Genomic DNA, 15,199 nt, shown 5'->3' with positions numbered 1-15,199 from the left:
CACTCCACTGCAGAGTGAAAATCCCATTCTGTAAGACATTTCCAGGGGCAGATGTGGCCTCTGACCACAATCTACTGGTTACGAACTGTAGATTAAAACTGAAGAAACTGCAAAAAAGTGGGAATTTAAGGAGATGGGACCTAGATAAACGGACTAAACCAGAGGTTGTACAGAGTTTCAGGGAGAGCATAAGGGAACAATTGACAGGAATGGGGGAAAGAAATACAGTAGAAGAAGAATGGGTAGCTTTCAAGGATGAAGTAGTGAAGGCAGTAGAGAATCAAGTAGATAAAAAGATAAGGGCTAGTAGAAATCCTTGGGTAACAGAAGAGATACTGAATTAAATTGATGGAAGGAGAAAATATAAAAATGCAGTACATGAATCTCAAAAATGAGATTGACAGGAAGTGCAAAATGGCTAAGCAGGGATGGCTAGAGGACAAATGTAAGGATGTAGAGGCTTATCTCACTAGGGGTAAGATAGATACTGCTTACAGGAAAATTAAAGAGACCTTTGGAGAAAAGAGAACCACTTGTATGAATATCAAGAGCTCAGACTGAAAATCAGTACTAAGCAAAGAAGGGAAAGCAGAAAGGTGGAAAGAGTGTATAGAGGGTCTATACAAGGGCGATGTACTTGAGGGCAGTATCATGGTGATGGAAGAGGACATAGATGAAGATGAAATGGGAGATATGATACTGCATGAAGAGTTTGACAGAGCACTGAAATACCTAAGGCAAAAGATGGACCCAGGAGTAGACAACATTCCATTAGAACTCCTGATAGCCTAGAAGAGCCAACCCTTTCAAAACTCTACCATTTGGTGAGCAAGATGTATTACACAGACGAAATAATAATTCCAGTCCCAAAGAAAGCAGATGTTGCAGATGTGAAAATTACTGAACTATCAGTTTAATAAGTCACAGCTGCAAGATACTGACACGAATTCTTTACAGATGAATGGGAAAACTAATAGAAGCCAACCTCGGGGAATATCAATTTGGATTCCGTAGAAATATTGGAACACGTGAGGCAATACTGACCCTACGACTTGTCTTAGAAGATAGATTAAGGAAAGGCAAACCTGTGTTTCTAGTATTTGTAGACTTAGAGAAAGCTTTTGACAATGTTGACTGGAATACTCTCTTTCAAATTCTGAAGGTGGCAGAGGTAAAATAGAGGGAGCGAAAGGCTATTTACGATTTGTACAGAAACCAGATGGCAGTTATAAGAGTCGAGGGACATGAAAGGGAAGCAGTGGTTGGGAAGGGAGTGAGACAGGGTTGTAGCCTCTCCCCAATGTTATTCAATCTCTATATTGAGCAAGCAGTGAAAGAAACAATAGAAAAATTCAGAGTAGGTATTAAAATCCATGGATAAGAAAAAAAAAACTTTGAAGTTCGCCGATGACATTGTAATTCTGTCAGAGACAGCAAAGGACTTGGAAGAGCAGTTAAACGGAATGGATAGTGTCTTCAAAGGAGAATATAAGATGAACATCAACAAAAGCAAAATGAGGATAATGGAATGTAGTCGAATTAAGTCGGGTGATGCTGAGGGAATTAGATTAGGAAATGAGGCACTTAAAGTAGTAAAGAGTTTTGCCATTTGGGGAGCAAAATAACTGGTGATGGTCAAAGTAGAGAGGATATAAAATGTAGACTGGCAATGGCAAGGAAAGCATTTCTGAAGAAGAGAAATTTGTTAACATCTAGTATAGATTTAAGTGTCAGGAAGTCATTTCTGAAAGTATTTGTATGGAGTGTAACCATGTATGGAAGTGAAACATGGAAGATAAATAGTTTGGACAAAAAGAGAAGAGAAGTGTTCAAAATGTGGTGCTACAGAAGAATGCTGAAGATTGGATGGGTAGATCACATAACTATGGGGAGGTATTGAATAGGATTGGGGAGAAGAGGAGTTTGTGGCGCAACTTGACCAGACCAGAAGAAGGGATCGGTTGGTAGGACATGTTCTGAGGCATCAAGGGATCACCAATTTAATAGTGGAGGGCAGCTCGGAAGGTAAAAATTGTAGAGGGAGACCAAGAGATGAATACACTAAGCAGATTCAGAAGGATGTAAGCTGCAGTAGGTACGGAGAGATGAAGAAGCTTGCACAGGATAGAGTAGCATGGAGAGCTGCATCAAACCAGTCTCAGGACTGAAGACTACAATAACAACAACAACAACAAGACATGTTCCATAATTCTATGACAGACTGTTGTCAATGACATAGGTCTATAATTGTGTGCGTCTGCCATTCTTAAAAAATGGAATGTCCTGCGTTGCTTTACTCACATCAGTTGACCAAGTTTTACTTTCAAAGTCATTGAAAGCTTCTCTCATTGTTCTCCTTACCTTCATTTCACTTCGTTCAGCTTTTCTTTGTCAACTACATTTTTACTTCTCTTAAATTTGAGATGAAGTTCTCTTTGTTTAGGTAGCAGTTTCCTAACATGGTAGGTCTTTCTCATCCCTTAAGACTTTACGTGGAATGTACTTGTCTATAGCATACTGCACGATGCCTTTGAATTTTTGCCATTTGTCCTCCACATCTTCATACTCATCACCAAATATTTGATGCTCACTGCTCAGATATTCTGAAATTTGTATCCTGTCACTCTTGCTAAGCAAATATATCTTCCTACCTTTCTTAACATTCTTTGTAAGACCCGTTGTCATACATTCTATCACAGCCTTATGATCACTGAGACATTCCTCTGCGTTAACTGATTCGATAAATTCAGGTCTGTTTGTGTAGAAGGAGTCTAAGATGTTACCCGCACGAGTTGGTTCTCTAACCATCTGCTCAAACTTATTTTTGGAAAAGATATCCAGAACAATCCTTGCCTCTGGCACCAGTTTTGATAGCATGATACTCCCAATCTATAAGTTGAAGTCAGCCCGTATTACAATGGCATGATCAGTAAAGTTATTAACAATATTCTGCAATTTCTGTCTGAAGCACTCTATGAGTAGAGCTCCTGACCCAGGTGGTCTATAAAAGCATCCAATTATCATTTTTGACCAATCTTTGATACTTAACTTCGCCCAGATTAATTCACAATCAGAATCTGTGATAACCTTGCTATATTTTATTGAATTCTTTACTGTAATAAACATGCCACCACCACTGGCAACTAACCAATACTTATGATAATATTTCAGTCTTAACTTAGGATTTCATTGTCATCAACATCCAGTTTCAACCAACTTTCTGTCCCAAATACTACCAGTGCATTATAACTTTCAGTATGTGATACTAATTCTGGGACATTTCATTGGATGTTCCTGCAGTTTACTAAAATGCTATTAACCTTTTCTGTCTCTGATCTGTGTGGACAAACATACTCTGATGACATTGTGACTAATTTATCAGGCAAATCATCTTTAATCCAAGGGAGGGTTCCTCTAACCTAAAAATGCCCGTGTGCCTACCACACAGACTCGACTACCCTAGCAGCTGCTTTCTTTGTGTAGTGCACACCTGATCTATTGAGGGGAACCCTACAGTTCTGCACACCATAGCGGAGGTTGAGAGATTCACATCTGATACCGTCGCACAGTCATCTGACCTGCTAGTTTTGACCTTCCACTCTGCTCCAAACCAGAGGATTGTGATCGACCCTGGGTACAATGTTACAAATAGACAGCTTAGCCTGCACCCTGTGTGTGATGCTAGTTGTCTTCACAAAATCAACTACACATGGAAAGGAGCCAATGATGCCCTCAGAACCCAAGTAGCAGGTGTCATTTGTACCGATATGTGCCACTATATGCAGCTGGTTACGCCCAGTGTTCTCGACAGGGCAGGGCCTCCTCCACATACACAGACGAGACCCACCCTGGCAAACATACCAATTGTACACTGGCACTTTTTCCCTTCTTGCCTGCTATTTCTATGGGGGTTCCATAACCCGCCTAACATAGGAGCTCACAATGACAAGCACATCCAACCTCTGCAATGGGCAGGAAAATCAGCTGCTGGCCCAACAGGAGAAGCATCCTGTGCTGGCTCAGAGTTGTCATGAACACTGGGTAGCACCTCATACCTGTTGCTAAGTCATAGGCAGCCAGCCGCAGGACCCACTCCCTCTCTCACCTTCCGTCCTGTGGCATGTGAACCCACCACTGCCTGCCATTCACTCTCAGATGATGCAGTGACACCTGGGTCACCAGGGGATTCCAATTGCACCAAAGGTGTCACACTTCTCATCACCCACGTCCCAATGTCACCGCAACTTTGAGTATTAGCCTGGAGCATGCTGACGGTAGCAAATACAGCTTCCAGCTGTTTAAGGACAGCAGCTAATACTCTTTGTGTCCCCCGACACAAGCAAATTCCCTAGACATATCATAGTGGGTGAAAAATAAATATAAGATCTCGAATGGCTACTAGTTTGGAATGTATGCAGAACAGAACGATGAGAATGAAGAAGCACTAAAAACTGCTCTGCAGATTTCTCGCTATACCCTGAGATGGCAAGCTCTTAAACAGAATAAATTTCTCTACTGAATTAGATGTATGTACAGTTACCTGTTACTAAAAATTCTGCTTACCAAAAAGCTACTGTATGAGATAAGTATGCAAACTAGAATGCACTGATCTAAACTATACACTGTGTACCAGTATGAGATTTAAACCTAGTGGTGTGACATGGAGCTTCTGGCAGTGGAACAATTACAATAGAAAGCTGCCTTACACAAGGGTATGCACCAAGACTTGTGTAAAAACAAAAAGTAAATAGTAATTTGCTAACCGCTAGTCTACACAGTAAAATACACAGGTATAGTTCACTTGTTTGGAGAAGCACACAAAAGAAACAGAAACAAAGCTAAATTATTGTGTATAGACAAATGCTAAATTACTGTGTATAGACAAATGCTGTCTCCCATAAGTCCAACCCCTCGTCCAAGTCGTGGGAGATGGGCAACGGCACAAAGTAGGGGACTGCCTATAGGGGCGATGTACAACCGAGACTTCGTGTGCCCCAGGACCGCTACGGTAGCTGGGAAGGCCCTATGGGAACCCTGAAACGTGACGGCTAACGGGGCTCTGGTGAAGCTGCAATAGGCCTAGCAAGCCAGTAGTGGATAAATCAACTGCTTTTAAAAAGGGAACATGCCTCGGATCACGGAACGGATTTAAAGGAAACCGACCAAGCAATGGAAAAGGATTACGAGATGGTTTACGACTGAGCACCTTAAACGTAAGGACTCTAACTGGGAAGTTAGAATAAATTGTAGAAATGATGGTAAGGAGGAAATTGGACATCTTGGGACTTGCTGAGACTAGGTGGAGAGGAGTTGGTGAAAAACCACTAAGTAAAGGATGTAAACTGTACTGGATAGGGAATGAGAGGGGAAGAAATGGAGTGGCAATAGTGGTCAGAGAGGGTCTGCAGGAGGAGGTGGAAGATATCAATGATCGAATGATAAAAGCCAGAGTACGAGTGAAAGGAAAAATCATTGAAATCATCCAAGCATATGCCCCACAGGTGGGGTGTACAAAAAAGGAGAAGTAGGAATTTGAAGATGACATGCAAAAGCAGCTAAATGGAGGTAATCAGATTATAATAGGGGACCTCAATGCTCATGTTGGCACAGACAGGAAAGGATTCGAGGAGATAATGGGACCAGAGGGCTGGGGGAACCGAAATAGAGAAGGAAAATTGTTGCTGGAATTCTGCAAGAGGAATGGGCTGGCGATCACAAATTCCTGGTACAAGAAGAGAAGTAGACACAAAATAACTTGGTACAGTGGAGACTGGTCCCAAACCTCAGTAGTAGACTATGTACTAGTGGATAGGCAGATGATGAGTAGCCTCACAGATGTTAAGGTCATTCCATCTGAGGCCTTAGACAGTGACCATCGGCTGTTGGTAGCCACCCTGAGAGAGAAAAAAATAGGAGGGCAACAGATATACAGGAGAAAAGGTTGAAGACATGGATGCTGAAAGAGGATGAACGAAGGACCCAGTACCAGACACTGATCAGGAAGAAGCTGCCAAAGGAAGATCAGAGAACAGTGGAAGAAGAATGGGGAGATTTTAAGAGGGCTCTAGTTGAGGCAGCTGAGACTGTGTGCGGAAGAACTAGCACAAAGAGGAGAAGTAAGGAAACCCTATGGTGGAACAACATATGTAGAGAGGCAGTACTTCGAAAGAACAAAGCCTTCAGAGAATGGTTCCAGACCCGAACAGAGGAAGCTAGGGTAAAATATAAGGAAAGCAAGAAAGCGGCACAGAGCATAGTAAGGGCGGAGAAGAAGAAGTGGATGGAAAAATGGACAAGAATGTTAGAAGAGGACAGTGAAGGGAACAAAAAAGTACTTTACACCATGGTAAGAAATAAGAGGAACGACAGAAGCGAGTGCCTGAGGATCATGGATAATAATGGAAGAGTTGTGGAGGAAATGCATGAGCTCAAAAAGATTTGGAAGGAGTACTTTGAAGATCTGTTGAATGCCGCCAAGCGGGTAACTAACAGTGATGGAGAGCCTAAGGCAGCAGATGATTATAATAGTGGGGAAATTGATGATCTAACTTGGAATGAAGTGGAAGAAGCCATAAAGAGGATGAAAGGGGGCAAGGCACCAGGTTGGGACGAAGTAACAGTGGATATGATATGAGCAGCACGAGAAGTAGGAACCCAGTGGCTATACAGAGTGCTGAGGGTGGTGTGGAAGGAGAACAGAATTCCTGAGGATTGGAAGAAAGGAATTATAGTCCTGATCTTCAAGAAAGGGGATAAAAGGAGATGTGAGAACTACAGAGGAATCACCCTGCTATGCCACTGTGGAAAAATCTATGAAAAGATCCTGGAGAAGAGAATAAGAAGCAGTATTGAAAGTAGACTGCAAGAGAAGCAGTATGGTTTCAGACCGGGAAGATCAACAACGGACCTCATATTTGCGGTAAGGCAACTGCAGGAAAGGCACTATGAGTACGGGAAGGACTTAATCATGGCCTTTTTAGATATTGAGAAGGCGTATGACAGTATCTGTAGGGACAAGCTCTGGGATGTGCTGAGCGCAAAAGGGATAGATGAAGAGATAACACAAAAAGTCAGAAAAATGTATGAGGGAAGTGAGAGTTGTGTGAAAGTGGGGAGGGAACGTACTGCATGGTTCAAGCTGGAAAATTGGCTGCGACAGGGAAGTGCACTTTCGCCTTTATTGTTTATTATTGTTATGGATGAAATCCTACAGCAAGTATCAGATGTAATTGGAGATCATAAAGTGAATGCAGTGCTTTTTGCCGATGACCTGATGTTATGGGGAAATTGCAAGAAGGTGGTGCAAGAGCAGTTAGATGTATGGGAGGCAACAGCAGCACAATATGGAATGCATTTCTCTGCAAAGAAAAGTGAAATAATTGTCACAACAAGGAAGAAGAATAGGCCAAATGTGGATATAACTTGTGGAGGGGAAAAACTACAAGTGGTAGAGAACTTCAAGTACCTGGGAAGCACGATTGAAAGTAAGGGGGGAAACGCAATGGAAATAAATGAAAGGTGCAGAAAAGCAGGGCAGTTCTACAAATGCATTAGGGGGCTTATTTGGAGCAAGGAGGTGCCACAGAAATCCAAGGGAATTATATACCGAACCTACTTTGTCCCCATATTGGCATACGGAAGTGAGACATGGGTAATGCACAAAAGCGACAAAAGTAGAATACAGGCTAGTGAAATGAAGTTCCAGAGGAGCAGGTTGAGTGTAACAAGACGAGACAGATTGCGAAATGTGTATGTGAGGGAAAGACTAAAGGAGGAACCAGTACAGGACAGGATAGAAAAATCAAGACTGCAGTGGTATGGACACATGAAGAGAATGTATGAGGGAAGAATTCCAAAGAGGATGTTTGATCTGCAACTGGAGGGGAAGAGGCCCAGAGGAAGACCAAGAGATAGATGGGTGAAGGGAGTGAAGGAATGTGTGACAAGAAGAGGAGAGAACTGGACGAAGGTGGAAGAGGGGGAATGGTGGAAAGACAGAACACGATGGAGAGGCTTGTGCTCCCGACAGACCCAGCCAGTGGCTGGAAACTGTCCAAGATGATGATGATGATGAGACAAATGCTGCTGCTACCACTGCTCTCACGTCCATTTGGCTCAGCTTGTGCCAGTACAGAGGTTCCATAGAGCCCTGGACCCTTGTTTATTGTAAGTGATTGTATTCCACTCATAAGTGTTCCACGCAGCATTCCAGCAGTGCAAGAATTAAATTGGGGCAATACTCTCAGATCATTCTCTGTAAAGGAACATTTGAAGGTGGAGTTCAGTATTTTTACCTCCCAATTTTAATTCCTGTGTCATCCATGTGTGTATGAACATTAACTTTGGTGTCACTCACATCATTTACATATGAGCTGAATTGGTTTGGGTTTTGTCAGAAGATTCTGGCAAGGAAGTCAATGGAAGTTCACAAATTGCCCCTCTGAAAGCCAAATACATTTCATTCAGCATTTCACTATCAATATTCCTATATTTTGTTTTACTTTTGTTGTGCACTGGTCACTATTTCTTAAGATGTTTGCCAACAGAAACTGTATATCATATAGGGTTGTTCATGAACTGCCCTGCTAGGTAAATGTTTCAAGATTCTCCTTGAGACATGACACTATTCCATATTTATTTAGTTTATTGAACATGTAAAATTTTATAATTGTTTTAGCTGCCATTTCCACTTTGTTAATCATTGTTGCTACAACTGTCTCATGGGCACTGATACTAGTTTCATCGTGAATACTGTAAAAGAGATTAAGTCTCTTTGTTACCATTAAATATACAATATTTCCACCATGTGTAAGCTTCTGAACTATATGTTCATATTCCACTCCATGCACTGGGTGCTGAGTACATCCACAAGCTTGCCACCACTCAGACACTTTTTCTCCCTGGGGAAATAATTAATATTTATTTACACTATTTACTGCAGCCCATAACAATAATGTAGTCTCATAGCAGAGTGCTAAAATGCTGATGAAGGTATGGAAGAATGGAGTCAGAGCTGAGGCAACAAATGAGGAAGTAGCTACAGTAAAATCCCTTTCTTATGTTACCGCATTTTACATTTTCCCACTTTTACATTCATTTTTGTCAGTCACAATGCAAGTCTTATCCTCTCAATACAATTCTTTTTTGTCATTAATAATACCATCTTACACCATTTCCTGAATTTTAAGATTTCTTTGGCATTTTCAAGACCTTTAACACTGATTTTCAACCAGATTTCTGCAGAAGTGCATCATATTCCTGCTCAAAATCATCCTTGGAAAAAAGCAGAATATGCAGTCTGTATGCAAAGTTATTGATCGTGTAACGTAGTGTTAGTGCAGTTTCATTGTCTGCGAGTTGGGTCATCGCCATCTGCATTATAGGTTTGCAGTGTTTGCAAGGGTGGAAAAGCATTCTGAGTCACTGCTTTAATGACAATCACAATCTGATGATAGTGACTCTAGTAGCAACATTCCTTTTGCTCATTTCATTGTATCACAACAGCTTTAAATTAATTTTGCAGTCTTTTATACAAATTAACACTGTTTTTAAAGACAGCTATATCTATAATGAACTTTCACAAAAAATTGTTAACTCTGCATGAAATATGCTAATCCATAATAGGTGTGCAGTCTTAGGCTGGTACACCCTGATGTCAGACATAAACATTCCTCCTCAAGATGTTCCGTAACATGATGACAATTTCTGGCCCCTTTCTCACCAGGATGTCTGTGAATCAAGTGATCTCCTTGTTGGTAACAAGCTGTAGCTTTCCTGACTATTGTTCTCTGTTAAGGAAACCTGCCAACTTGAGGGTTTCAATCCATATTGTATTACAAATCAGTCTCACACTAGACCTTGAATATTATTTGTCTGTGAAAGATGTTTTAGAACATGTAGCATCAAACCAGTCTCTGGGCTGAAGACCACAACAACAACATTGTCAACATGGACTTTCTGATGAAGAACTGTTATGTCTCTTAGAGAATTTTGATTCTGAATTGGAAATCGATTTCAGTGATGATGAAAATGATTTTGTGCCACAGACAAGTGAAGATGGAGATGAAGACATTGTGAATGAAGAGGGATTAGTGGAGGACACTGATCTATGCCAATCCTCATCTCATCCACCACAGTAGGCCCAAGTGAGTGCCTCTAGAAAAATGGTCACTAATGGTAGAACCGAATGGGAGATCAACAATTTTTCATATTCTGGATGAACGTCGGCTGCAAACTTTCTAAAGGAGAGAGGTGATACCACTCCTTACACTTTTCAATGTGTAGATGACTCTTTAATCAGTTCTTTCTGTCTTATTTTTGATGAAGCAATGTTAAGTCTCATAAAGAAAACAAAGAATCGAATGCTTGAAACTTACTAAAAATCAATGATTGGACCATGTCGCTTGAGGAACTAGAAAAATTGATAGCCATCATGCATGCTCAGGGTGTCATACGTACAAGAGGTATGTCTGTGGGTAATCTCTGGTCTCATCCTTGGGGGCTTACTTTCATCAAGGACATTATTTCCAAAACAGATTTCAGGAACATCTGGGATTTCTCTGTTGTGATGAAAAATCAAACCGAGCTGTCTGCCTCCACCCAACAAATTCAACTCTTGCGTCTGAAATGTGGGGAAGGTTTACTGAAAACAGTATTCATTCTTACCATCCTGGAGAAAATATAACTGTGGATGAGCAACTATTACCAAGCAAAAAAAGATGCAGGTTCACTCAAATTTTCACCAATAAACCAGAAAAATATGGTCTCAAATTCTGGACTGCTGCCACTGTGACAACAAAGTATGTACATAATGCTTCCCCATAACTCAGAAAAGAGGAATGCATAGAGAGAAGAAACCAATAGGAGATTATGTCATGTCTCATGGGGATATTTCTCAATCAAGGAAGAAATGTGACAACAGACTTCTTCATATCTCTTCACCTGGCTAAGAAGCTTGAAGAAAAGAAAACTCCCTTAGTTGGTACAGTGAGCAAAATACAGTACATCACGAAATTCCTGATGAGGTAAGGACATCAAATATATAATATCCTCCACCACCATCCTGTGCATGACTGGCAACACAGACTGCACTATGATACTACGATCAAGGAAAGAAGAATAAAAATGTCATTCTTCTTAGTATGCTGCATGCTAAAGTATCAATAAGTAAACATAACATTGTACAATGCAGCAAAGCAGGTTGATTTAATTACCTGAAAATGTATTACAAAGACTGCATGTAAGGAGATGACATGTCTTTACATCATCTTGGACATGGTGACAATAAATGCATGGGTCATCTACAAAATAGTAACAAACAAGAAAATAGTAAAGAAGAAGTTTGTACTAGAGCCGGCAAATGACCTAAAGGGAATAAAAGAGGAAGAAGAAGAAGAGACAAAGGAAAAGGATACACATCAAAAATTATCTAGAAAGCAGAAGAAGTTCCAGACCAGCCTCTGCAAGGGCAACAATACCAGTGACAACTGTGTAAAGTGCCTCAAGGCCAAGTGCAGAAAATGTGCACAAAAAACCTGGGTTAAGTGCTTTTAGCAGTTTCCCATGACCTGAGTAAAAAGCAGAATAAAGCCATGTGTGGAACACATGTGAGTATAATATGGTCCATATATATCAAATGTTTACAAAAGTTTACAGTCTAGGAAAATTGTTAGCATTAACAACAACAAACATGTAAGATATTTTGTTGTTGAAATAAGTCATTAATATAGTAATCATCATGTTGCAAAATTATTTTTATAATACAAAAATGTAGGGATTAGCATACATTAAAATAAAGGACTACTTTAAGTCACATATGAAATTATTGTATGTGAGGTAAAACGATTCCTTTCTGCCATTTTAGGAAGGTCAGAAACTTCACCAGTCTAGTGTTAATATATAAATATAAACAAAAATATGATACAGGTTACAAAACGAATGCAACATGAGAAATGAAAAAAGCCACAGAAATCAAAAAATTTCAAGAAAACACGGAGAAAAATGCACGATGAAGAAAAGGGTAAAAAGGAAAAGAAAGAGCTACAAATGAGAAAAATGATACTATATGGTTCTAGAAACCTTTCAAAGTCTTAAACATTTATGATGTATATATTAATATTGAAGCAGTGAATGAAAATTTGTACCAACACCCAGACTAGTAACTGGGTCTGCCAGCTGCTGTGCCCGAGCAGTTCTAGGAGCTTCAGTTTGGAACCGTACTGCTGCTATGGTCACAGGTTCGAATCCTGCCTCAAGCATGGATGTGTGTGATGTCCTTAGGTTAGCTAGGTTTAAGTAGTTCTAAGTCTAATGGACTGATGACCTCAGATGTTAAGTCCCATAGTGCTTAGAGCCATTTTTTTTTTTTTAACTGGGTCTCCTGCTCACTAGGCAGATGCACTAACCACTATGGCATCCTGGCAAGTGCCTTTGCAAAACTGCATGGACTATCCTAGTATGCCTCCTTCCTCAATCCAAATTCCCATTCATGCCTCAGCATTGCAGAGGTTCTCCAACTGTATTGGAATAGTATCTTGGCATTGAACAAAATGTGGGATCCTGCCTGAAACCCAGGCATAGGTGCTTTGATCAAATTAAACTATAAGATTACAGAGATTGTTTCAAGTCTCAGACATCTACTTACAGTCAAATTAAAGCTGTGTGGTACACCATGAGTTGACTCTACATCTTTTTCTTCCCGGGCTCATTCCTTTCCTGACAGCATAAGATAAGAATAACTCACAGTCTAACATAAAAATTTAATAAGTCAGTGCCTTTCCCTTAATTTCCAAATTCTTTACATGCTCTTCTTCATACAAAGCCGGAATATGACAGGGGATAAAATCTGTAAGAAAAATATAGTTGCAAGAGGTCATGGATGGATGCTTGGACCACATTGTCCGTAATTTCCTTAGCAATAATGCACTTCTAAGACTTGTTTGATGCAACTCTCCATGCTACTCTATCCTGTGCATGCTTCTTCATCCCTGAACAGTTACTCCAGCATACATCCTTCTGATTCTGCTTACTGTATTCATCTCTTGGTCTCCCTCTATGGTCTCAACTACTTCTTGCCCTAACTGCCCCTGAACTATTATAACTGCTGTCTGGTTTCTGTAAAAATTGTAAATAGCCTTTTGCTTCCTGTATTTTACCCCTGCTACCCTCAGAATTTCAAAGAGAGTATTCCAGTCTACATTGTCAAAAGTTTTCTCTAGGTCTACAAATACTATAAATGTATGTTTTAACCTTCCTTAACCTATCTTCTATGGGAAATCATAGGACAGTATTGCCTCATCCCCTAGTGATATGTGCTTCTAAATCTTTACATTTGTACTCCAGCCATTTCTGCTTAGCCTTTTTGCACTTCTTATCAGTCTCATTTTTTAGACATTAGTATTCCGCTTCATTTGGTTCATTTGCTGCAGTTTTGTATTTTCTCATTTCATCAGTTAAATTCAATATCTCTTGAGTTATCCCAGGAATTCTATTAGGCCCTGTCTTTTCACCTATCTGATCCTCCGCTGTCTTCATTATTCCATCTCTCAAAGCTACCCATTCATCATCTTTTGTATTCCTTTACCAAGTTCTTTTCAATCATTGCCTAATGCTCCCTCTGAAACTCAACAACCTGTGATTCTTTCAACTTATCCAAGTCCCATATCCTTAATTTCCTACCTTTTTGCAGTTTCTTCAGTTTCAAACCACTGTTCATAATCAATAGATTGTCCACATTCAGCCCTGGAAATGTCTTACAATTTAAAATATGGCTCTGAAATCTCTGTCTTACCATTATATAATCAATCAGAAACCCCTCAGTGTCTCCAGGTCTCTTCCACATACACAGCCTTCTTTTATGATTCTTAAACCAAGAATTAGCGATCGTTAAATTATGCTCTGTGCAAAATTCTACAAGTCCTCTTCCTTTAACTACTGTCACATTCCACTCCCCACCACAATTAAATTTTCATCACCTTTAACTCTCTGTATAATTTCTTTTAACTCATCATACATTTCTTCAACCTCTTTATCATCTGAAGAGCTACTTGGCATATAAACTTGCAATACTGTGGTGGGTATGGGCTTCATGAGGAATTATGAGACAGAAATTCTGGCCATTACCTTCAGGAGGTGACAATTTGGCATTGTTAGCAGACGCAAATCAAAGTAAAAATGATAATATTATCCTAGGTTTTGGAACTATCAGTTCCTTCCTCAAGCAGGGAAGGTTAAAAGAGAAAGGCAGGTCACTCAGGCCCCAGTGTGAGAGGAATCCACCTATAGCGAGTTTGAGGAAATAACTAATAGTTCCAAAAGCTAGAATATGGGCATCATTTTTACTTTTATTTGTTTATCAGTAGTACTATGTATATAGTCCAATAAGAAGTTCAAATATATGTCTTAAATACCGACATTTGAAACAATCATTTTTAAATCAATCTGCTGGTACCTAGCAGTTTAGCAACCTTTTCTGCTCTAACCATTTCTTGCCTCTTTCTTTCCACCTATCTTTCCATCTTCCTTCTTTTCTACACTTCCTTTCCTTCACATTAAGTATGAAGTCTGGGGTCTAATAAAAATACTGAATTATATTGTGTGTCTGGTTATCATAAACATCATCACTTTTAAGATTATTGTAGAGAAAGGACCATTCCTACAAGTGAACACTTGTTTCTCAGGATGTTACTGTCATTGAATAACAGATTATTACTTGCTACAAATGCATCATGAATTGTCTATGAGTTTGGTGATGTTCATGGTACAGTGTTATCAAAAATTATTTACAAAATTTTGTGAGATAAATGGTACCTAGACACTAGATGCAGATTCACAGATGTATGTTCTGTCTTTGTAATTAAATGAAAGTCAGTTTGTTTTCTGCCATATGTATTTTGTTTTTTTAATTTATGAAGGATCTTCAGTGGCTTTTGTCCATTTTCTGATGACAATAATACAGTCATGTCAGGCATTTCCTGTGAAGGGCCAGCAACTTGTAAAAGAGGGTTGAGTGGCATCACATGGTGATCCAAAGAATGTCTGGCATGTTTTGTGCCAACTGAATTGTAATGAATTGTATCATGGAGGGACATTATGTTATACAATAACAGATAAACACATTTTTGGGTCATACACAGACTGCAAACTTTACTAAGTTTTCAGAGTACTAATGAACTACTGGCAATACAGAAATATTCATTGC

The 15,199-nt window shown here is 39.8% G+C and overlaps 1 protein-coding gene across 1 annotated transcript in view; it reads right to left on the bottom strand.

Moving 5' to 3' along the window:
• LOC124788082 (MAP kinase-activating death domain protein) overlaps positions 1-15,199 on the bottom strand; it is a 593,942-nt gene that overhangs the window by 97,516 nt on the left and 481,227 nt on the right. The window lies entirely within an intron of this gene.

This window comes from Schistocerca piceifrons, chromosome 3 (genome assembly GCF_021461385.2).
Source record: "Schistocerca piceifrons isolate TAMUIC-IGC-003096 chromosome 3, iqSchPice1.1, whole genome shotgun sequence".
In the NCBI taxonomy this organism is placed as follows: Eukaryota; Metazoa; Arthropoda; class Insecta; order Orthoptera; family Acrididae; genus Schistocerca; species Schistocerca piceifrons.
This window is presented reverse-complemented; position numbering and strand designations above follow the sequence as displayed.